The 22,457-nt window shown below is 41.8% G+C and overlaps 1 long non-coding RNA gene across 1 annotated transcript; it reads right to left on the bottom strand.

Annotated features, from left to right (window-relative positions):
- Positions 1 to 3,810: 3,810 nt before the first annotated feature.
- LOC145509115 (uncharacterized) lies at positions 3,811 to 20,931 on the bottom strand. Its single transcript, XR_014055863.1, has 6 exons — positions 20,872 to 20,931; positions 15,895 to 16,040; positions 13,144 to 13,228; positions 12,121 to 12,213; positions 4,463 to 4,585; positions 3,811 to 3,933 (listed from the first exon to the last, which is right to left on the bottom strand). It is a non-coding gene; the product is annotated as an uncharacterized LOC145509115 (long non-coding RNA).
- Between the last annotated feature and the right edge of the window lie 1,526 nt (positions 20,932 to 22,457).

Here is a 22,457-nt window from a genome sequence, read left to right as displayed (position 1 = left end):
AACTCTGGAAAATTCTTAAAGAGATGGGAATACCAGACCACCTGAAATGGTGAAATGGTGGTCTCGCCTCCTGAGAAATCTGTATGCAGGGCAAGAAGCAACAGTCAGAACTGGATATGGAACAGCAGACTGATTCCAAATAGGGAAAGGAGTACATCAAGGCTGTAGATTGTCACCCTGCTTATTTAGCTTATATGCAGAACACACCATGAGAAACGCTGGGCTGGATGAAGCACAAACTGGAATCAAGATTGCCAGGAGAAATATCAGTAACCTCAGATATGCAGATGACACCACCCTTATGGTAGACAGCGAAGAAGAACTAAAGAACCTCTTGATGAAAGTGAAAGAGGGAGTGAAAAAGTTGGCTTAAAACTGAACATTCAGAAAACTAAGATCATAGCACTTGATCCCATCACTTCATGGCAAATAGATGGGGAAACAGTGGAAACAGTGTCAGATTTTACTTTTTTGGGCTCCAAAATCACGGCAGATGGTGACCGCAGCCATGAAATTAAAAGACCCTTGCTCCTTGGAAGAAAAGCTATGACCAACCTAGACAGCATATTAAAAAGCAGAGACATTACTTTGCCAACAAAAGTCCATCTATTCAAAGCTATGGTTTTTCCAGTAGTCATGTATGGATGCGAGGTTTGGACTATAAAGAAAGTGGAGCAGAGAAGAATCGATGCTTTTGAACTGTGGTGTTGGAGAAGACTCTTGAGAGTTCCTTGGACTGCAAGAAGATCCAACCAGTCCATCCTAAAGGAAATCAGTCCTGGGTGTTCATTGGAAGGACTGATGTTGAAGCTGAAACTCCAATACTTTGGCCACCTGATGTGAAGAACTGACTCATTGGAGAAGACCCTGATGTTGGGAAAGATTAAAGGTGGGAGAAAAAGGGGACGACAGAGGATGAGATGGTTAGATGGCATATCCGACTCAATGGGCATGAGTTTGAGTAAACTCTGGGAGTTGGTGATGGACAGGGAGGCCTGGTGTGCTGTAGTCCATGGGTTCACGAAGAGCTGGACATGACTGAGCAACTGAACTGAACTGATAGTCAATTTACAATGTTGTGTTCATTTCTGGAAGTGATTTAGATTTATATATATGTACATAGATTTCATTATTTCCCATTATGGTTTATTAAAAGATATTGAATATTTTCCCTGTGCTATGTGGTAGGTCCTTATTGTTTATCTATTATGTATATAGTAGTTTATACCTGCTAATCTCAAACTCCTCATTTATCCCTCCTCTACTCCATCTCCCTGTTGGTAACCATACATTTGTTTTCTGTGTCTGTGAGTCTGTTTCTGTTTTGTGAATAAGTTCTTTTGTATCATTATTTAGATTCAACATGTAAGTGATAACATGATATTTGTCTTTCTGTGTCTGACTTACTTCACATAGTAGGCTAGTCCCTAGGTTCATCCATGTTGCTGAAAATGGCATTATTCATTCTCTTTTTTTGGCTGAGTAGTATTCCACTGTGTGTGTGTGTGTGTGTGTTGGTTGTGGTTTAGTTGCTAAGTCATGTCAGATTCTTGCCACTCCATGAACTATAGCCTGCCAGGCTCCTCTGTCCCTGGGATTCTCCAGGCAAGAATGCTGGAATGGGTTGCCATTTCTTTCTCCAGGGGATCTTCCCAACCCAGGAACTGAACCTGGGTCTCCTGCATTGCAGTAGATTCTTTACTGACTGAACTATGTGGGAAGCCCATGTGTATGCGTGTGTATACATATTTAATGTATTTTATAAATTAAAATATATAAATGTAATTAATGTATATCAATTACATTTTATCTATGCATTCATGTGTTGATGGTCACTTAGTTTCCTGCCATGTCTTGAGTGCTGTAAGTAGCACTGCTATGAACGGAGGGCACATGTATCTTTTCAAACTATGTTTTTCTCTGGATATATGCCCAGGAGTGTGATTGCAGGATCATATGGTAGCTCTATTTTAGCATTTTGAGGAACTTCCATACTATTCTCTACAGTGGCCCTACAAATTTACATTCTCATTAATAGTGTAGGTGGTGGTGGTGGTTTAGTAGCTATGTTGTGTCCATCTCTTGCGACCCCATGGAGGAGCCCAGCAGGCTCCTCTGTCCATGGGATTTCCCAGGCAAGAATACTGGAATGGATTGCCCTTTCCTTCTCCAGGGGATCTTCCTGAGTCAGGCAGGGATCAAACCTGCATCACCTGCACTGACAGGCAGATTCTTTACCACTGAGCCGCTAGGGAGTTCTTTTTTCTCCACATCCTCTCCAACATTTATTATTTGTAGATTTTTTGATGATAACCATTCTGACTGGTATTAGATGATACCTTGTTGTGGTTTTGATTTGCATTTCTTTAATAATTAGTGATGTTGAGCATCTTTTCATGTGCTTTTTGACTATTTGTATGTCTTCTTTGGAGGAATGTCTATTTAGGTCTTCTGCCCATGGGTTTTTTGACTGGGTTGTTTGTTTTTTTTGTTATGAGTTGTATGAACTGTTTGTATGTTTTAAAAATTAAGCCTTGTCAATTGCATAGAATGATATTTTTAAATGAATCAAATGATATTTATTACATTATAATAGATAAGAAATAAAATGTAATATAATGCACATTAAAATATGCATTATAAAATTCAAAATAAGCCAATTATATTTAATACAATCATCAAAATATTTTAGAAAGCATTTGTGTTATAATGATATGTGGTTTTCCTTATTAACACATCAGATAACAAGATCTAGCAGCAAGTTTAATAGCTACCCTAACTTTAAAGTGGTAATGAGTACAAATGGGATTTTGTGATGTTTACAACAATTTTAGTGTGATATGAAAATATCTATGATTTACACTGAAAACAGTTACAGTTACGGTTAATAATATTGTAAATTGTTACTTAGATTCAGACTTGGTGGAGATGCTTAATTTCAGTTAGAGATGAATCCAAATGAAGATATAATTATTTTCCCATCACACAGATTTCCTAAATTTTTTCTCCAAAGTCCTCCCTTATCCCTAAGAGGTAAGAGTTGGGCTTTAGGGTCAGTGTTTGTACCTACCTCTGCTACTTCTGCTAGTTATGACCTCAGCCATGTAACATGACTGTGTCCTCAACTATATCCGGTAACAATAATATCTCTATTGGTGCTGTCATCATGATCACACCCCTGACCTCTCAGTGATATCTGGGCTGCGTTCCTCCTATCCCATGCAGTTGGTCGGCTGCATCGTTTGTTTCAATATTACTTAGCACTGGGTTTGCACACCTCAAAGTGCAACCTGTGTGTTCAAACACCTGAAGAATTCACAATTAGATAAGGGACTGAAAGTTTAAATTTTCTGGCTGAGTGCATCGTGGGGGTTCAGCTTCACTTTATGGTATAACTACTTTGGAGACCTGCAAATGAGCAGCCTGACTCTGGCTTGATGGCGAGTGGGAAGGAGGTTTGTTTTACAGCAGGCCTCCTTGAACCTGAACTGAGAATCAGAATTTCTGGGCACGCCTGGTATGAAAAAATTAGCATGATGCTGGCTTTGCTTTATTTGAGGCTGTCTTTTCTCTTTCTTTCTCTGTTCTTTTTGTGGACTAAAGAAGAGAGATGGTGTGCCTGTGTGTGTGTGTGTGTGTGTGTGTGTGTGTGTGTGTGTGTGTGTGTGTGAACTGTTCTGCCTGTGTGTGTTGAGACCTGGGCATCATGGTATCCTTTGCAGAAGTCAGTTCCTTTCCCAACCTCCAGTCTCCTATAGAAAACCTGTGCTAGTCTGTTTGGGCTGCTATAACAGAATACCATAGACTGAGTAGCTTAAACAATAAGTATTTATTTCTTACAGTCTAGAGGCTGGGAGGTCTGGGTGCCAGGTTGGTTGACTTGTGGTGAGAGCTCTCTTTTTGACTTACAGATGGCTGCCTTCTTGCTGTATTCTCACATGGCAGAGAGAGAGATTGAGAGGTCATCTTTGTGTCTTTTTACAAGGACATTAATCCTACTCATGCAGATTCCACCTCCCAAAGGCCCCACCTCTGAATACTATCATATTGGGGAGTAAGGCTTCAACACATGAATTTTGGGAGGACAAAAACATTCAGTCCACAGCAAGCACCCAGGAAGAGGCAGAAGGGACTCTTTCCTTAAACCACTCTGTGAGTCAATGAGATACAAATGTCTTTGCTCAATGTCCATTCCTGGAAGAGAAGGTGGCCATCTGAGAGCTTGGGTACCATCTGTGTTTGATGCATTTGCATATGTGTATTACTCCCATTTATTCCTCATTCCAGCTCAGTGGTGTAGGTATTTTTCAAATCTATTTTACAACTAGAGAAATGAGGAAACCTGACATAACCTGTCTGAAGCTCCCAGCTAGGTAGTGGTAGGACACGTGAGCAGAGTGGGGTGGAGACCTTTTCTGCCTGGGGATCCACTTGTGTGTGGAACATAGCTTTTCTCCAGCACCTTGAATGCTGGCAGCTTCAGCAGCATTCTACCCTCATTGTGGGCATCACTGTTCTCTCCCAGGGCACCAGCAGCAGGTGCAACGATGAGGTCTCCACAGTTGGTTCCACATCCAGCAGGTACCTGGAAGGTGGAAGGACAGAGAGATGCTGAGTGCCGTGGAGACAGATAGGAGTAGTGGGAGGTACCTGCTGGGATCTCTTAGTCAACAAAGGGTGACCTTCTAAGTGGAGCTGAAGGACAGTGTAAGCCAGGAAGGTGGTAGGGCTGAGCTATGAGCTGTCCCTGCTTCCACAATCCCATCTGTGCCCAGGGACAGGAGAGGTCTGGGAAAATCAGGGCTGTATTCACATAGAGCCCCTACTGTGTGCAAGACCCTACATTAAGCACTCTCACATAGAACATTTGATTTTACCTTAGGTCAACTTGGCAGGGGAGGAATTATAACTCCCAGTTTAGAGACAAGCAGACTCTGGCTCATAGAAATCAGATACATAATACAAGGTTATGAATCTGTTGGGAGGCAGGGGAAGGAAGAGATATTTATAGGTGCAGAGGATGGAGGTAGGGAGACAGATTCTAGAGTCTTCTGCTCAGCAGCATACACTCAAAGTCCTGGTTTCATGATGGTTTTCCTGAGTTAGGGGTGTTGTATAAGTTCAGACTCTATCAGTGTATCTGATAGGGGCAGTTGTGAGTGTGTGTGTGTGTGTGTGTGTGCGCGCGTGCAGGTGTGCATGCCCATATGTGTATATTTGGAGGGGATAGGGCTGAGTTTTGTATTCATTTTTTAAAATTTATTAATTTATGTCTGTGCTGGGTCTCTGTTGCTACACTCAGGCTTTCTCTAGTTGCGCCTAGTGGGGGCTACTCGCTAGTTACAGTGTGAGAGCATCTCATTTGTAGGAGCTTCTCTTGTTGCCAAGCACTGGTTCTCAGGCTCGTGGGCTTCCGAAGTTGTGGCTCATGGGTTTAGCTGCCCTGTGGCATGTGGGATCTTCCTGGACCAGGGATCAAACCCTGTCCCCTGCATTGACAGGCAGATTCTTAATCACTGGACCACCATGGAAGCCCTGTATTCATGTTTATGTTTGCTGTTGGTTGAGGCGGTATTGTTCAGTAAATTTGGTGAATGATTTTTAAAATTTTGTCCAACTCCTAATACTTTTTTACTTGAAATTGTAATTTAAATTAATCTATTTTCAGAACTCAATAGCAGTCTTGTTAAAAAAATTGGACTTATCTTTCTCAGTTCTCTCTCTCATTTCTTATTCTTTTCCTCCCCCTGGTCTCTCTTTTTTCTTTGTATATTTTCTTTCTCCTCCTTAAGCCCCCTCTCTTCATCCTCTCTTTTTCTTTTTTGAAGCTTCTATTCGGGACCATCAGCAATCCCACACAACTTCAGTTTGGTTCTGATTCAAGCAATGACAATAAAATATGAATGGGCTTAGGAAATGCTCTTCCACTTTCATAAAAGAAAAAAAAGTAACATTGCTGCCAGGTCACCCAGAACAAGTTCCAATTCCCAAGAGCCTGGGAAGAATTTTCAAAGTAAAAAATCAATGGCTATGAAATTACACATTAGTCCAGGGGAGAGTTCTCTGTCTGTTTTCCCAGCAAACATCCATCTTGCTATAGTAATAGTGGCACAGACAATTTGCTGCAGTGAAGTTGATCTATAAGTGTTTTAATTAAAGTTCTGACAGCCAATTGAAGCCTTTTTTATTTTTTGGATGTATCATATCAATCTTTTTCTGTCCCTGAAAGACTGTGCCTGGGGAGTTTAATCTATTAGGCAGGTGTAAGTTAATGTCCTGGATGCATTAACTGACCAGAAAGGAAAGGACATCCATGGTTTTCTTTTTATTTTATGCTCTCCAAGCTCAAAGTTCCACAAAGGTATCTGTTAATAAATGTTTATTGAACGCAAGAGTTGATAAACATTGCTTGAAAATTGTGATAGAGGGTGAGATTTCTTTGTTAGCTTTTAAAATTAATTTCTATTGAAGTATAGTTGTTTTAAAATGCTGTGATAGTTTCTACTGCACAGCAAGTGAATCAACTGTGTGTGTGTGTATATATATATATATATATATCTGTATATATATATTCACCCTCCTCTCCCTTTCGGATTTCCTTCCCATTCAGGGTCACTACAGTGCCTTAAGTAGAGTTCCTTGAAGCCTAACTTCCCATCCCCATTGAATTAAGTGTTTCTCTCTATATAACTGTCCTTTCTATTTTCAAAGAAGATTGTACAAAATCAAACGTATGAATTGGCCATGTAAACTCTAAGGCTTCAGTTCAGTCGCTCAGTCATGTCCTACTCTTTGCGACCCATGGACTGCAGCACGCCAGGCCTCCCTGTCCATCACCAACTCTTGGAGTTTACCAAAACTCATGTCCATTGATTTGGTGATGCCATCCAACCATCTCATCCCCTTCTCCTTCTGCCTTCAGTCTTTCCCAACATCAGGGTCTTTTCCGATGAGTCAGCTCTTTGCATCAGGTGGCCAAAGTATTGGAGTTTCAGCTTCAACATCAGTCTTTCAGTGAACAGTCAGGACTGATCTCCTTTAGGATGGACTGGTTGGGTCTCCTTACAGTCCCAGGGACTCTCAAGAGTCTTCTCCAACACCACAGTTCGAGGCTATAATATTATTATTCATCTGTTGTCTGCTTCATGGCACTGTTCTGGGTGAGCAAGGGAACATGGATGAGGGGAAGGGTTTAGGCCAGTCTAAATCACAGCAGGGAGGGTTGAAATCAAGATAAATAAAATAGATATTTAAGGCAAAAGTTGAGTTCTTATTATATGACATATTTTATAAGTTCAGGGGATACAGAGAAACTCATCTAGGTACCTGGCCTTGAAGGGACCCAGGTTTCGAAGTGAAGATGGACGCAGGACAATTTATGAAAATACAACATGAAAGAGGCTGTCCAAAGTGAGTGACATAGCACCACAGGAGACCCAGGGGTAGAGGAGTGAGCTTTGCTCTAATGAGAGGCATGTAAGAACATAAAGACCCACTGAGATGAGTGCTTGTCTCTTTGGCTCACCATATTAGTCTCAGGACTGGAAGTGCTTGGTGTATATTAGGCACTCAGAAAATTTTGTTGAATGACTAAACAACTGATTTTAAACAGTGAGTTGGAAAAAAGATGAACATAGAGGTAACTGACTTGGGGTAAGGAGGTTATATTAGAACAAGGCATTTCTGCCTACTGTATAGTGCCTTAGACTTTTCTGCTGCTGCTAAGTCACTTCAGTCGTGTCCAGCTCTGACTTTTCTAGCACCTGCTAAGTGGGGGCTTTTCCTCCCCTGAGCAATTGCACCCCTCTGTGGCTTTGCCCTCACTGGAAATGTAGGATTTATTTCAAAGATTCTACCAACTTTGATTATATCCATCAGTTTCAAGCACTTGATATCATTCCCTAGCTTGGATTTCTGAAAGATTTTTGAAATTGAATTCTGACAAGAATGAAAGGAAACAGGAAGAAGTTAACTGTGTTTCCAGTATCACCAAGGATATCCACTTGACACCGGCAAAAATTTCACAATCCTGATGGTTCCTGAAATTCAAACTCTTGCAAGCAAATGATTATACAACCAAAGAGAGCCAGGTGGATGATGGTCAGTGCCCCATCAGGCATAAGTTCTATTTTTGGCTGTTAGAAGCAAAACTCAAATCAGCACTTAATAAATCTTTGTTGAATAGGTGAATATTGCATATCAGTATTCAGTGTCAGATATTTTTGTTGAGGATGTAATGGAGAATGATAGTGCATTAGGGCTGGACTCTGACATGTGTGCCAAGAAGTGTGACTATGGAATAAATGTTGCAGAATGAGCAATCTGGAGAGTTGACATAAAGTTCTAAGTCTCCCAGGATATAAATTTGGGCTAAATACTTCGGCTTGAGGAATCTAGGTTGTCTGACTCTCTAAGCTCAAGTTCCTTCAAGCTCTGAGGTTTTAGGATTCTACCATCATCCGTTCCACGTGCACCACCCTTGCCAAAGGCAGAGATTTTTTGTTTTTGAGGGAAAAAGGAATTCATGTTGGTTTTTGAATCCCAAATAACATAGGGTTGGCCAAAAAGTTCATTCTGTTTTTCTGTCACACCTTGTGGAAAAAACCTGAAGAAACTTTTTGGCCAGCCCAATAGAAACCCAAATAATTTGAACTCATGTAAATATTTCATTTTTTTTTAATGCATGGGAAAGTTCAGAGATGGCGAGTGACTTGCCTGAGGTCACGGAGCAGGTTTGGATATGCCTAGAAGCTTGGGTTTCTGACCCTTCATCCAAGATTGTATAGGTTTTCACCATAACACTAATCAATAATAGTGGCATTGTGTGGGGAAGGTCAGACTGAGGTGCACTGAGGTCAATGACTTGTCTAAATGATGTATTGGTCTCTGTGACCTTGAGTGAATTGATTGTGGGTGGTGGAGTTCCATTGCCCCAGTTTTCCTGTGGTCATTTTACTTTTCATCATGAGATTGGCACACCTTACATGTTAGATGTGTGCCTATGGCATCCAGAGGCCCAGGAATAACCAAACCATGGGCTTTTCAGGCTGAACTGCAGCATGAATGTTGTAGCCAATGCCCGCACCACGGCCAAATCTGACCCTCACCACTCACACCCTCAAATTCCTCTAATTCTGACCTGGGGAAAAGCTGTGATTGAAGACACATAATGAAACAGCAGAGTTAAATCAGAGAACTTTTTCCTCCTGGAATCTGGGTAGAGTTGACATAGGATCCTTTGCTTGTCTTATGGTTGAGATGACTGGGTACATCACCCAGTCTATCTGAGAGCAACTCAGTTTAGAGTAATTTAGGGAACCCAAGGTCATTTTTGGCTTTGTTGATGTCCAGTGTGGGACACAGGTGGTTCTTGAACATTTTCAAGGCTGATTGTGTATGTGCATTGGCTTTAATCCATATATAGTTCAGATCACCTAATGCAGTGAACAGAGATGGAGACAAAGAAGAGGATTTCATAAAATAAAGAAGAAAGTATTCCTCCAGGAGTCTGTGCATACACATGTAAAGCCTGTCAGTTAGGAGAGGGCCAGAAGGATCTGGGTTTTTAATCAAAGGCTGTGCTCTATTTAACTAAATTCAACAAGTGACAGACACAGTAACCTGTCATGAAGATATGAAGGGGGAGAAATTCATTCTCATTGGAAATAGCATTTTAGAAAGTCTTCCTTAGAAGAGGTGAGTTAGCATAGTTAACTTGCAATGGTTAAGTGTATAGGCTAGGGGTTAAAAAGATTTGAATTCTGAGTGACCTTGAAAATATAACTGACCTCAGTTTTTCTCTTGTCCATAAAATAAAAATCATGATGGTATCAACACCTAGGGTTGTGAGAATTAATAAACAAATCTCTGTTATATGCATGGCACAGTACTTTAAAAAGATCAAGTGCTCAATAAATGTTAGCCATCTTCTTATTTTTTCTGATACAATGGCTTTCACAACAATTCTGCAACCTTGCTTGGCAGATTACTTTGGGATGGGTAGGAATGTGCTGATTTTTAAGCTATTGGCTCTCAGCTCCATATCTCCAATTCCATATCACTCTCTGGAATACAGGAGTTTGAAATCTGCCAACTCGGCTTCTTTGCTGTTTGCTCCCTTTTAGTTTCTCCCAGTAGGGGCACTCGAGGGAAACCAGAAGGCGGGAGGAGAGAGTGGGGACTTGCTTCTTTCTGCTTGTTACTGTTCCTCTCTGTTCTATCCATTAGTAGCCCTTCATCCCAGTCTGAGTCTGGTTTCTAGCCTCTTTCCAGACATTTAGTTTCATTGTGCTCCTCAGAATGAGCCTGGCAGCATTTATTTCTTACAGGCTGGAAATTTAGTTCTATAGGGCTCTTCTTCAAAGCTCGTGCAAGGAAGAAGCAGCCAGGCAGTACCCCCTTTCCAGAGGGTCTGTGTCCTAGCTCCCTGCAGCCATTTCTCTGAACTTCTGACTTCTGATAACCCCAATGCCTTCCCATTCATCAGATCTAATGTAGCAGCTTGCCACCATATTTTCATTGTCTTATCATTCCCATTTTAAAAAATTTATCATTTCTACAATAACTTTTTAAGCATCTCCCTGTATTAACTTTCTCTGTTAAAACCATTTTTCCCATCTGGGGCCCGACTGTTGCAGGGTAACAGCACACCTAGAAAGAACCTTGAATGGTGGTCCAGTGGTTAAGACTCTGTGCTTCCACTGGAGGGGGTGCGGGTTCAGTCCCTGGTTGAGGACCTAAGATCCTATACACTGCAAGATGCAATCAAAAAAGAAAAAAAATTCTCCCTTTCAACAGGCCAAGGCATCTTGCTACTTACTGGTGCTAGTCTGTAGGTTCAGTCTCTGTCATTCTTCCTTCCTTTCTCCCCATAAAATTGTTTCTGCCATTTTTTTTTTCAGTTTTTTCAAAGTTGATGAGTTAAGGCTATTTTACCATTTCAGGTGGTTATGAAATATATTTTTTGTGCTAGATCATCCTGCTAGATTGGCCAGAGATAGACAAAAAAGCCACTGTTCTTTGGATAGTGGTGTTCCTAAATAAGTTGTTTCAAGCTTGGCTCCAGATCTCAGCAAACTGGTCTTAGCTGCTCTTAATTTTCTGCTCTGTAAATTATATAACATAGGACTCCTTCTATTTTAAGTGACAAAAATCCAACTCAGTCTCTCCTAATGAAAAGAGAGTCCTTCTGACTTGAAAAGTTTAGGGTATCTCATTCAAGAATAGCTGAATCCAGTTGCTCCAAATGATCTAAGAATCTGCTTCTCATATACACAGAGTAAACCATACAGGGAGAAGAATCTCTGATTGGCTGGACCTTGGCCATGTTACTGAGAGCATAGGTAGGGTGGCACATCAAATGGAAGTCAAGGTGGTATCTCTAGAATAAAAAGAAATAGATTCTGGGGATGTAAATACAGCACATGTCACCTACTGCAGTATTGGTCTCTCGAGAGTCCCTTGGACTGAAAGGAGATCAAACCAGTCAATCCGAAAGGAAATTAACACTGAATTTTCATTGGAAGGACTGATGCTGAAGCTCCAATACTTTGGCCATCTGATGTGAAGTGCTGACATTGAGGCTTGAAGGACTTTTGCTTGTCAAGATGGAATGCTTTACTCTCCCCGGGATGGTCACTCTCTGCACAAAACCTTGTGTCTAGGGCAAGCAGCCTTGGTACTGGATACAGGAGCAAGTCCTGGATGTGACATGCTTGCCTGTTCTCTCACTCTGTGAGGGACTTTCCCTTTTTATTGCTCCTTCTGGAAAATAATATGGTGAACTGGCTGATAGCCTGGATTTGCTACAGCTAAATAGCCTGGATTTGAATCAAGGCACCATTATAATAATTATTATTATTTTTAGTATTTATTTATTTGACTCTGCTAGGTCTCAAGTTGTGACATGCAGGATTTCAGTCTTCACTGGGGCATGCAGGATCTTTTGTTGTGGCATGCGAACTCTTAGTTGTGACATTTGGGATCTAGTTCCCTGACCACGGATTGAATCTAGCTGGACCCCATGCATTGAGAGGGCACAGTCTTAGCCACTGGACTACCAAGGAAGTCCCCATAGCACCCATTCTTATTAGTTCTTTGACTTTGGGTAAGTTACTCAACCTTTTTGCACATCAGGATGGATAATAGTGCTTTTCTTCAGCTTCATTTCTTTCATGAGCTTCTTTTCTTCATCACATATGGCAGTATTTTTCTCTTGAGAAGATCAAATGAAATGATAACTGTAAGTGCTCAAATAGTGCCAGACATATGGTTAGTGATCAGTAGGTGTTAGTTAATATGGTTCTTACCGCACTATAGAAACTCCTCCCAGAGAGTTAAACCAATAGTGGACCAGATTGATCTCATCAATGTTTTACTGGATCCAGTCCCCTCCCTTCCTTAGAATCCTCCAGACTTTGTCCCATTGGTCCTCTTTCCTCTTGAGAACAATAGCTTGCTGGTTAAGTGTACGAGTTTGGAAGTCAGGCATCCCTGGAAATAAGTCCTGGAATTATCAAAAGTAATGAAAATGCTGGGCTTCCCTAGTGACTCAGACAGTAATGAATCCTCCTGCAATGCAGGAAACCTGGGTGTGATCCTTGGATTAGGAAGGTCCCCTGGAGAAGGGAACGGCAATCCACTCTAGTATTCTTACCTAGCGAATTCCATGGAAAGAGGAGCCTGGTAGGCTACAGTCCATGTGGTCGCCAAGAGTCAAACACAGTTGAATGACTTTCACTTTTAATCAATATACTAACCACTGTCATAGATGCTGGCCCTAACCATCGAGGCAGCATCTTGGAGACCCTCTGATGTACTAGGTATTGATCACTGAGTTACTATGTCATGAGTGGTCCGGGTTTATGGAATTGGGTGGGTATATGTATGCTGGATTTACATGTAGGAAATGTTTAAAGGCTTGGGGCAACTACTGTTTACCAGCTAGTATGGAAGCACCCCCATATCCTAACAACTGGTAGGGCTCTCTGTGCATGCCTTCTGGTAATAAATCCTGACTACCATCTACCCATTCTGTGATCTTGGAGGTCACAAGCCTATTCAAGCCTTAATTTTCACAGCATTTAGCATTACATGGGTTAGCATATTGTATGTGCCCAATAATACTATTAGTATTAATAATACCTGGCCTTCACTGGTTGCTCAGCAGTAAAGAACTAGCCTGCTGATGGAGGAAAAGCAGGTTTGATCCCTGGTTCAGGAAGATCTCCTGGAGAAAGAAGGAAATGGCAACCTATTTCAGTATTCTTGCCTGGAGAATCCCAAGGGCAGAGAAGCCTGGTGGACTACAATTCTTGAGGTCACAGAAGAGTTGGGCATGACTTAGTGGCTAAACAAAAACAAACTGATAATACCTACTATTGCTTGTGTATATTTCTCCACTCCCCACCTCCAGTTTGTTTCAGCTTGGATTTATAGCCTGTGTTTTCATTAACATTTGGTACAAGGTATCCTGATTTTTGCCTTAAGCAGAGAAAATATTATTCACTTATGATGGCAATTGATTCTTCAGAAATAAAAGGCTATGCTTGGTTTATCATATCTGAGTTTCATTCCTCCTCCAAGATTATTAACATGCACTGCTATTCAGATTCTTTTTTTTCTCTCCATGGTGCCCTGGCAGAGACTCTGCAAGGTTCACGCCAGGTCTGCATAATACTCTCAGATAAATCTCTGGCTTTGTCACACTGTTGAGCTGCTAATAAAGAGAGCGGGCGAGCATCATAGCAAGGCTTTCTTTGGTCAGAGAGCCCTAATGGTGTGTCAGGATTATATAATTCACTCTCCTAGGGAATCCAAAAGAAAGATAAATTGTTGGGTTGGGAGAAATTAGCCACAGATTGATCCTATCTGTTTTAATTTAGCACAGGATGGCTTAGATTACTACAAGGAGCAGATGGGCTATTGATCTGACAATAGAATAATCAGAGCATCAAAGCTGGGTGAGGGGAGACTTTGGAGCACTTGGGGCTTTGCCAGGATGGCCCTCTCGGAAGGAAAGCTATCCCTTAATTGAGCAAATGCCTTTGCCTGCTCACAGGTCTTATTAGGGCAAGGACTCCCAATGTCTGAACCTGTCATGGGCATGGAGGTTTCATGTAAAGAGGCCACATCTTATGCCAGGCTTGCTGGCAGAGAGAGGCAACTTGGCAGCAGAAGGTGGATAAAATGTGGGGGGGGGGGAGGGGTGGATACCTGCGGGAAGGCACCATAGAGAGACGGAGAGAGAGACAGAGGAGAGCTGGAGTTAGGATCAGCTAATAGACCTTGGAGCCTACAGGGTCTTCTCCTGCCCTCCTTTCTGCCTTCTTTTTCTTTGAAGATGTTTCTGTGCCCCTTCTCCTAGGCTGTTTCACTTCTGCCTTGTCCCTACATTTACCCCTTCTCCCCCTGCAGCTGCAATAATGCTGGGATTGGCCTGTGGGGGACTATGATTGCCCCGAGGAGCCAGGCTGGAGGTGTGTGCTGGTTCGGGGGTCTCAGGATGAGCAGGATCACACTGTCCTATAGCTCTGTTTGTGGGTATGACTTCTCCTGCTGCTTCGGGAAGCTCCCACATGGGTCAGGCAGAGTTCCTGGGATGCTACAGTGACTGCTATGTCAGGACACCCTGACACATGAGCCAAATGAAGATCCAGCCAAGGCCTGAGTATCAAAGGGCAAGTGGCGACATGGGGGCCCAGAGAAAGGTCGGATGGTTCAGAAAGTGACACTTGACATGGAGTCCTGCAAGCTTCCTGTCCCCAACTGAGGAGTCACTGGCCTCCCTTACTCCAAGGACCTCTTCTCAGGGGTAGGGATGATACCAGGTTCTGGAGAGCTGTGGTCAACTGTGGGTGGTCATACATCAGACATCTATTAACAGATTCTACAGAATCTATTAATGGGCTCATGAAACTTGCATCCCAGCAGGGAGAGAAGGCAATAAAAACACACATCTCAGGTACTGAGTGCCAGGAAGATATTTTTTTTTAAAGATCCTAATAAATGATTTTTGGTCTTTCATCTGAACATGAAATGAAACTTTAAAATTAAGCATAGTTTACTGACTTTGGTGGCTCAATGGTAAAAGAATCCACCTGCAGGAGACAGAGGAAACAGGTTTGATCCCTGAGTTGGGAAGATACCCTGGAGGAGGAAATGGCAACCCACTCCAGTGTTCTTGTCTGAAAAATCCCATGGACAGAGGAGCCTGGTGGGCTATAGTCCATGAGGTTGCAAAGAGTCAGATATGACTGAGCGACTGAGCACGCAAGCACTGACATTAGGTACCTTATATCGTTCTTATTCAAGGTCAGTTGAATGAGCAGTTTTGTGAATTTGTCTTTTCTGTTTTTAAATTCAATTTTATAGATGGGAAAAAAAAAGAGACAAGACCAAGCCTATATACTCAGTTTGGACTTTCCACGTGGCAAAGCCTGCTTTTGCTTCCATTTTCTGTACATGTGAGGGAAAATAGGATTTTTGAAGTCTGAAATGATACTGATTTCTTTTTTCCGTCTAAGAGAGATATCAGCTAAAGGAACAGTGAGATTCTTGCCATAGTGGAAAAGTAATAAAGTATATTAATAGCTGAACAAACGGATCTCACTGGGAAATATTTTAGGCTTTCAGTGGTCTCATGGAGATAGAATATTCATTAAACCAAAAAACTATCTTTTTTTCCTTTTGGATTTTTTTTTTTTTTTTAACAAAAAGATGAACATGCCTTTCAATTAAAATTGCTGAACCATTTGAAGTTAAGCTGTTCAAACCCCAATGTAACTGAGGCCCTGAATGCATAGAACACCGAAGCCCACACTTGGGTGTCTTTTGCTCAGGACCCTGGAATGACTGCCCTCAGGTCTCCCACCTTTTCAGCCTTGCTGTACTCACTGGGGCTTGGAGCTCAATCTGTGGCTGCAAAAACAATGATTCTTGTGCAAACACGGAAAGTGAAAGAATGAATACAGACTGTGTTTCTTCTAAGATGACTTAATAGTGAAGGGGATCTTCTCCTTGATGCTTCCAAGCTATGCAGTCTGAGGGAAAAACATAAGTCAAGCCCATTAGCAACCACAGATCTTTGCATAAGGATTTCATGTGTCGTGGGGGTGATCTCAGGACAGCTTGGTACAGAGGAAGAAGAGATTTTGGATTCAAAAAGCCTGGTTTGAGTTCTGGCCCCAAATTTGGTAACTGTGATTTTGAGCTGTCTCACCATGGACAGGGTATTAATTGAGGTTCTCCTGTGGAACAGAACCAATAAGATATACATCCTATTAACAGTAGTCCTTCAATCTGCTGTCTTCAAGGAGGTCCAGGAAGGTGGGTGGTGTAATTCAGCTCAAGTCAGAACCATGGGAGACAATGGTGCAAGTCTCAGTCTGAGGACAGGAGAGACCAGTGTTCCAGCTGAAATAGTCAGACAGAAGAGGTCAAATTCTCCCTTCCCCTGCCTTTTCATTAGATTCAGGCCCTGGTAGGATTGCATGATGCTCACTTATATTGGAGAGGGCAATCTGCTTCACTCACTCATGCAAACGCTGATCTCATTCAGAAACACCTCCATGGACACACCCAGATACCATGCTCAGCCAGCTGTGCCTACACCCTGTGATCCAGTCCGGCTGATGCATAGAAAGCACCACCACAGACAGGCTGCCTAAGCTCTCTTGTCTTCAGTTCCCCTGACTTTAACGAGGAAAGTAAGAACATCTCTTGTGATTTGCTGTATGACTCAGGGAACTCAAACTGGGGCTCTGCAGTAACCTAGAGGGGTGGGAATGGGTGGGAGGGAGATTCAGGAGGGAGGAGAGATATGTGCACCTATGGTTAATTCATGCTGATGTATGACAGAAATCCAACCAATTTTGTGAAGCAATCATCAATCAATTAAAAATAAAAATATTAAAGATCCGTAAGTTCACCTATTTAAAACATGTAGTTAGTTGTGGCTAGCACACAGTATGCATGATATAACATGATAAAAAAGTTGGTTCTTTTACCTCTTCCCTTCCAATTTTTACAATGTAATATTAAAACATGTTTTGATTTGGGAGAATGGCATTGAAACGTGTATATTATCATATGCGAAATGAATCGCCAGTTCAGGTTCGATGCATGATACAAGGTGCTTGGGGCTGGTGCACCAGGATGACCCAGAGGGATGGGATGGGGAGGGGGGTGGGAGGGGGGTTCAGGATGGGGAACACATGTACACCCATGGCGAATTCATGTCAATGTATGGCAAAATCAATACAATATTGTAAAGTAATTAGCCTGCGATTAAAATAAGTAAATTTATATAAAAACAAAACATGTCTTTCAAAAAAAAAGTTGAGTCTCTCTGGATCTCAGTTTTCTGACTCATGAAAGGAGGTTATCATTAAGCAGTTCAGGTTGTTTTAACGTCCTGAAATAGTGCCATGTTTTGTAAACAGTAAGGTACTAAGCAAATGGAACTTAGTTTAGCCCGTGTAATTCTCTTTAAGTTTAAACTTTCCCATTTAGTCTGTTTTTTTTCACTAACTTAATCCCTATTCAGTGAACTAAAAGAAAAATAACATTTAAATAGGTCCCAATCTAATTTAGCATTTATTACTGGTGGTTGGCATTGAGAGACTTCAGGATTTTTATTAAAAATGTTATGTAAAAATCAATACAGTGCATTAAAACAATTATGAAAATATGACAAATGAGCAAAACAGCTTATTTTTCATTAGAAGACCTAGTGCCTATGGGAGCCTCACTTGGAAGGAACCCTTGGAGATGGACAGACTTGAGGAATTGTTCAGTGAAGTTTAATCTAATTTATTGGAATTATTCACTGAGTATCTTCTATTAAATATCAGGTACTACACTAGAACAGGAGAGGTTAACAGTTAAATTTCTCTGTCTTCAAGGAATTCTCAATTTAAGAGGGAGCTGCGAAACTGTAATGCAAGATGGCCTAAGTTTTCTGTGACTTTGGGGAAGAAAGCTATTCCATTAAGTGAATGGGAATAGAATTGCAGGTTTCTAAAGTCAGAGGAGAGCTTAAAAGGTGAACTAAACTAACTTTTTTCTTGCAATTAAAAGTTCTTTCCATAATATCATTCTTTCAAAAGTCAGTTTATTTGCTTATTTATTCCACATTCCTGAGTGTCTGCTGTATATCACACACATAGAAGAGAAAGAGGTTCATAGGACATTGTGTTAGGTTTCTCCAGAGAAAAGAATCAACAGGATGTGTATCTCCATCTCCATCTATCCATCCATTCATCCATCCATCAATCCATCCATCTATCTATCCATCTATCAATCATCTATCCAGAGAGATTTATTTTAAGCAACTGGCTCCAAGATTGTGGAGGCTGGCAAGTTCAAAATTGGTAGAGTAGGCCTGCAGGCTGGAGACCCAGGGGGATGGTTGCAGTTCAAGTCCAAAGTCAAAATTCCATCTCTCTTAGAGAGGTCAGTCTTCTAAGACCTTCAAGTGATCAGATGAAGCCCACTGATATTATGGAGGGTACTCTGCTTTACTCAAAGTCTATTGCTTTAAATGTTACGTCATCAAAAATAGACCTTCCTAGAAACATCTAGAAATTATTGTTAGTGACAGGGAAGACTTGCCAGCACCATCGGAGGCATACAGGAGGTAACAGATAATCTAACCTGAGGATATCAGGAAGGATGTCTTAGAAAATGGACAGGCAAGCTGGATCCTTAAAGTTGTGATGCATAAAGATTTGGCCAGACAGAGGAAAGAATAACATGACAAAACACAGGAGTTGGAAAGAAGAAATAAACACACACACACACACACACACACACACACACACACACAGGTCCCTGTAATTAGAGACTGAAAGTTGAAGGTTGTCAGAGACTGCCTAGTTATTGTGACAGACCATTAGTTATTTGTATTAATGATTGAAGGTCTAGTAGCAGCTATGTGGTCTCCCATAAGGTTCAGGTCATACATAATGAATTTACTCTATTGAAAATTGTCTTTTTTCCAGTGCCTATATTTCTACCATTATCAATAATTTCCTTTTGTTGTAATTTTCTTCCAGTATAAATTCCATTTCAAATAATATGACACCTTGGAGTTTCCCTGGCGGTCCAGTGGTTAAGACTTCACCTTCCAATGCAGGGAGTATGTGTTCAACCCCTGGGTGAAGATCTAATAGCCCTTGTGCCTCGTGACCAAAAACCAAAACATAAAACAGAAGCAATATTGTAAAAAATTCAATAAAAACTTTAAAAATGGTCTGCATCCAAAAAAAATCTTAAAAAAACCTAATAATATGGCATCTTTTAATGAATGTGCGCCTAATAATGCGTAAAAATAATATGTCTAAACCTCATCAAACTCTACATAGTAGGTAATTTTATATACATAAAAAAAGTGAGAAGATGAATGATTTCAGGTGGGTTAATTATTTTCTATAGTTACCTAGGTTTTAAATGGAAAAGCCAAGATTTGAAATTATGATTTTCTTGCTCTCGCTATTTCAGCGACTCCAGGGGGTCATGAGAAAAATGGCTACTGGATCCAGGCCTTTAGCCAAAATGATGAAACAGGTGTGTGTAAATGCACATACACCTGTGTGACAAGTGAGGCCTGTAATAAATTGGAGAGCTTATGACTTACCCGAAAGGGCAGGTGCTACTCAGCCCCAGCCAAACGTGCCCTGTGGGAAAGCAGGCCCTGTGTTGTTAGAACCCCAGTTTTCAAGAAAAGCTAGAATTCTGTTTTTGTTTTTTTTTTTTAAATATCGAATATTTTTCTTCTTCAGTACTGGCCCCAATATATACAAACACGACGGGGGCCAAAGAAAACACATCTGGTGGCTGGGAGGTTCCCTTGAGTCCCTGATCGCTATCATTATTCCTCCTAAGATGTAAATATGTTTCACACATTAGCATTGTAGCACATCAGAGTGTTTAAGTATGTAGTAATAATATTTGTGAAGCCAAATGTGGTTTCATGGCTCTCATTATAATCATGTGAGGTGGACAGGGAAATGATCATTATACTCCTGTTGTCTTTGACGCAACTGAGGGTAGAGAGAAATTAGTAGACCCGTCCTCGGACACTCATGACAGAGAAGGACTCATATCCTCCAGCCTAACACAGTCTCAGTTATACTACGTAACTTTCTTCAACACTATTCAACTGGTGCAGGCTCATGTTAGGTTGTTCAGTTGTGTCTGACTCTTTGTGACCCCATGGACTGTAGCCCCCCCAGGCTCCTCTGCCCATGGGATTTTCCAGGCACACTGGAGTGTGTTGTCATTTTTTCCTTCAGCGGATCTTCCTGACCCAGGGTTCGAACCCAAGTCTTCTTTATCTCCTGCATTGGCAGGTGGAATTTTCACCACTGAGCCACCAGGGAAGCCCTGTTCAACTGGTATATGGTTTCAATTATGCAAGAAGCTTAAATTCTAGAGATCTACTGTACAATTCTGTGCCTACACTTAACAATACTGTCCTGTGCACTTGAAATTACATTAACTGGATAGATCTCATGTTAAGGTTCTTACTCTCCCCCCTCCACCAGCACACACAAGAATTAAACTAACTACGTGAAATGGGAAAAATTATTGGTTTTTCATAGGCTGGTGTTCGAGGAAATTAGAGAAATAGAAATGTGGACAGAAATGGTCAAGGACCAAAGCTAAGTTGGAAGGTCAAGTCTCAGCTAATCTTAGACTTCCTAGAAAAGTGTGGGATGTGGAACATCCAGACACGAGCCCAGAGCCCTTCCAAAATGGGAATTGCTTCAAGGGTCTAATGGAATCGCCCTGTGTACAAAGACATTGGAGTTCTAAGAAGTCTAAAATTTTCTGATTAGTTTGTTGAACACACAGTTGCCAAAGACTTACCATGTTCCAGATGGTCTGTACTTTCCTTCTCTCTCTGTTTTCCCCTCCCAACCTGAAAGTGAAAGTCACCTAGTCGTGTCTGACTCTTTGTGACTCTGTGGATGATATAGTCCATGGAATTCTCCAGGTCAGAATACTAGAGTGGGTAGCCTCTCCCTTCTCCAGGGGATCTTCCCAACCCAGGGATTGAACCCAGGTCTTCTGCATTGCAGGCAGATTCTTTACCAGCTGAGCCACAAGGGAAGCCCAAGAATACTGGAGTGGGTAGCCTATCCCTTCTTCAGTGGATCTTCCCGACCGAGGAATCGGACCGGAGTCTCCTGTATTACAGGTGGATTCTTTACCAACTGAGCTATCAGGGAAGCCCAAAATGAGATCTATAAGCCATGGTCCTAGAACTTAGTAAACTGATGAATGATTGGTTTTACTTGAAAATACAAACTACTTTTTGTTCTAATCTTGGAAATAGTTGTCCTTAGGCGGGAGTGAGGAGATAGGAACTGGGTTCTGGAAACAGTCTACTCTTCTGCTTTAAGAGACTGTGGTACTTCCAGCAGGTTTCCCCTGACTCCTTTAGGCCAAAATGAGATAGACAAGTATCTAAAAATTTGAATAATAAGTGAAGGGCAAATAAGTCCATTTGTGGTGTTAATTGGCATACACTCACTTCTCTGCCTTCTGTAAAATACAATCCTGTATGATACTATATACACCACAATTTGATACAATATAGGCCCTGCTGTTGGAAGAGATTCTGGAGCTTGATCAAAGTAAGGGGTTTAGTCAACAAAGTCATATTAGGTGTCTGCTATTTGCCAGCTACTATGGTAAGCCTTGGGGATACAGAAGGGACAAGACTCCTCTCTGTCCTCAAGTATCCTAGTAGGGATGAGAGACCTGTAAAGTAGACTTTTCAGCAACAAGGAGTAAGTGATGAGTGGGAACCCTAAATGCTCACGGGAGGAATGGGAGCCTGCAGGAGCAGGGAAAACCCTTGGAAGAGGTAACTCTGGAGCTTGGAAATGGCAGTGGTCATCATTTGAAGCCCTGGAGGGGAATGTAACCTGTGAGCTGTTTTAAGGTCGTGTTGGGCCAGCAGACAGTGACACGTGGTGGAAATACAGCAGGAGGCTGGATTAGAGCAAGGCCAGACAGTGAAAACAAATGGGAAGTAGACAGAGGCAGAGGAAAGGAAGTGGAGCCTGGATGAACAGGGAGCTGTGTGGGAAGGTGGCATTCAAGTGCACTCAGGCCCTCCAGCTCAGGAACAGAAAATAAGAAAAGGACCTGAGGCCAAGGTAAAGGGCTGCCCAGAAACTAGTCAGGGACTAGAGACCATAGAGATAAAACAGAACTCAGATCAGCCATCTGAAAGCTAGACATCCAATTCCAGTGTCAGCATTTCCAGGACTTGATTCTGAGGAAGTGCTCCCTCCTCTTGTCCTTCTCAGGAGGACAGGAGCTAATCCCTTGGCTAAGATCACAGAAGACTGGTGGGACCACCTAGCAGGCATAGATTGTCAGTTCAGTTCAGTTCAGTTCAGTCACTCAGTCATGTCTGGCTCTTTGCGACCCCATGGACTGCA

This window comes from Giraffa tippelskirchi, chromosome 6 (assembly GCF_054371585.1).
Source record: "Giraffa tippelskirchi isolate mGirTip1 chromosome 6, T2T-mGirTip1v1.2.pri, whole genome shotgun sequence".
NCBI classification, from domain to species: domain Eukaryota; kingdom Metazoa; phylum Chordata; class Mammalia; order Artiodactyla; family Giraffidae; genus Giraffa; species Giraffa tippelskirchi.
This window is presented reverse-complemented; position numbering and strand designations above follow the sequence as displayed.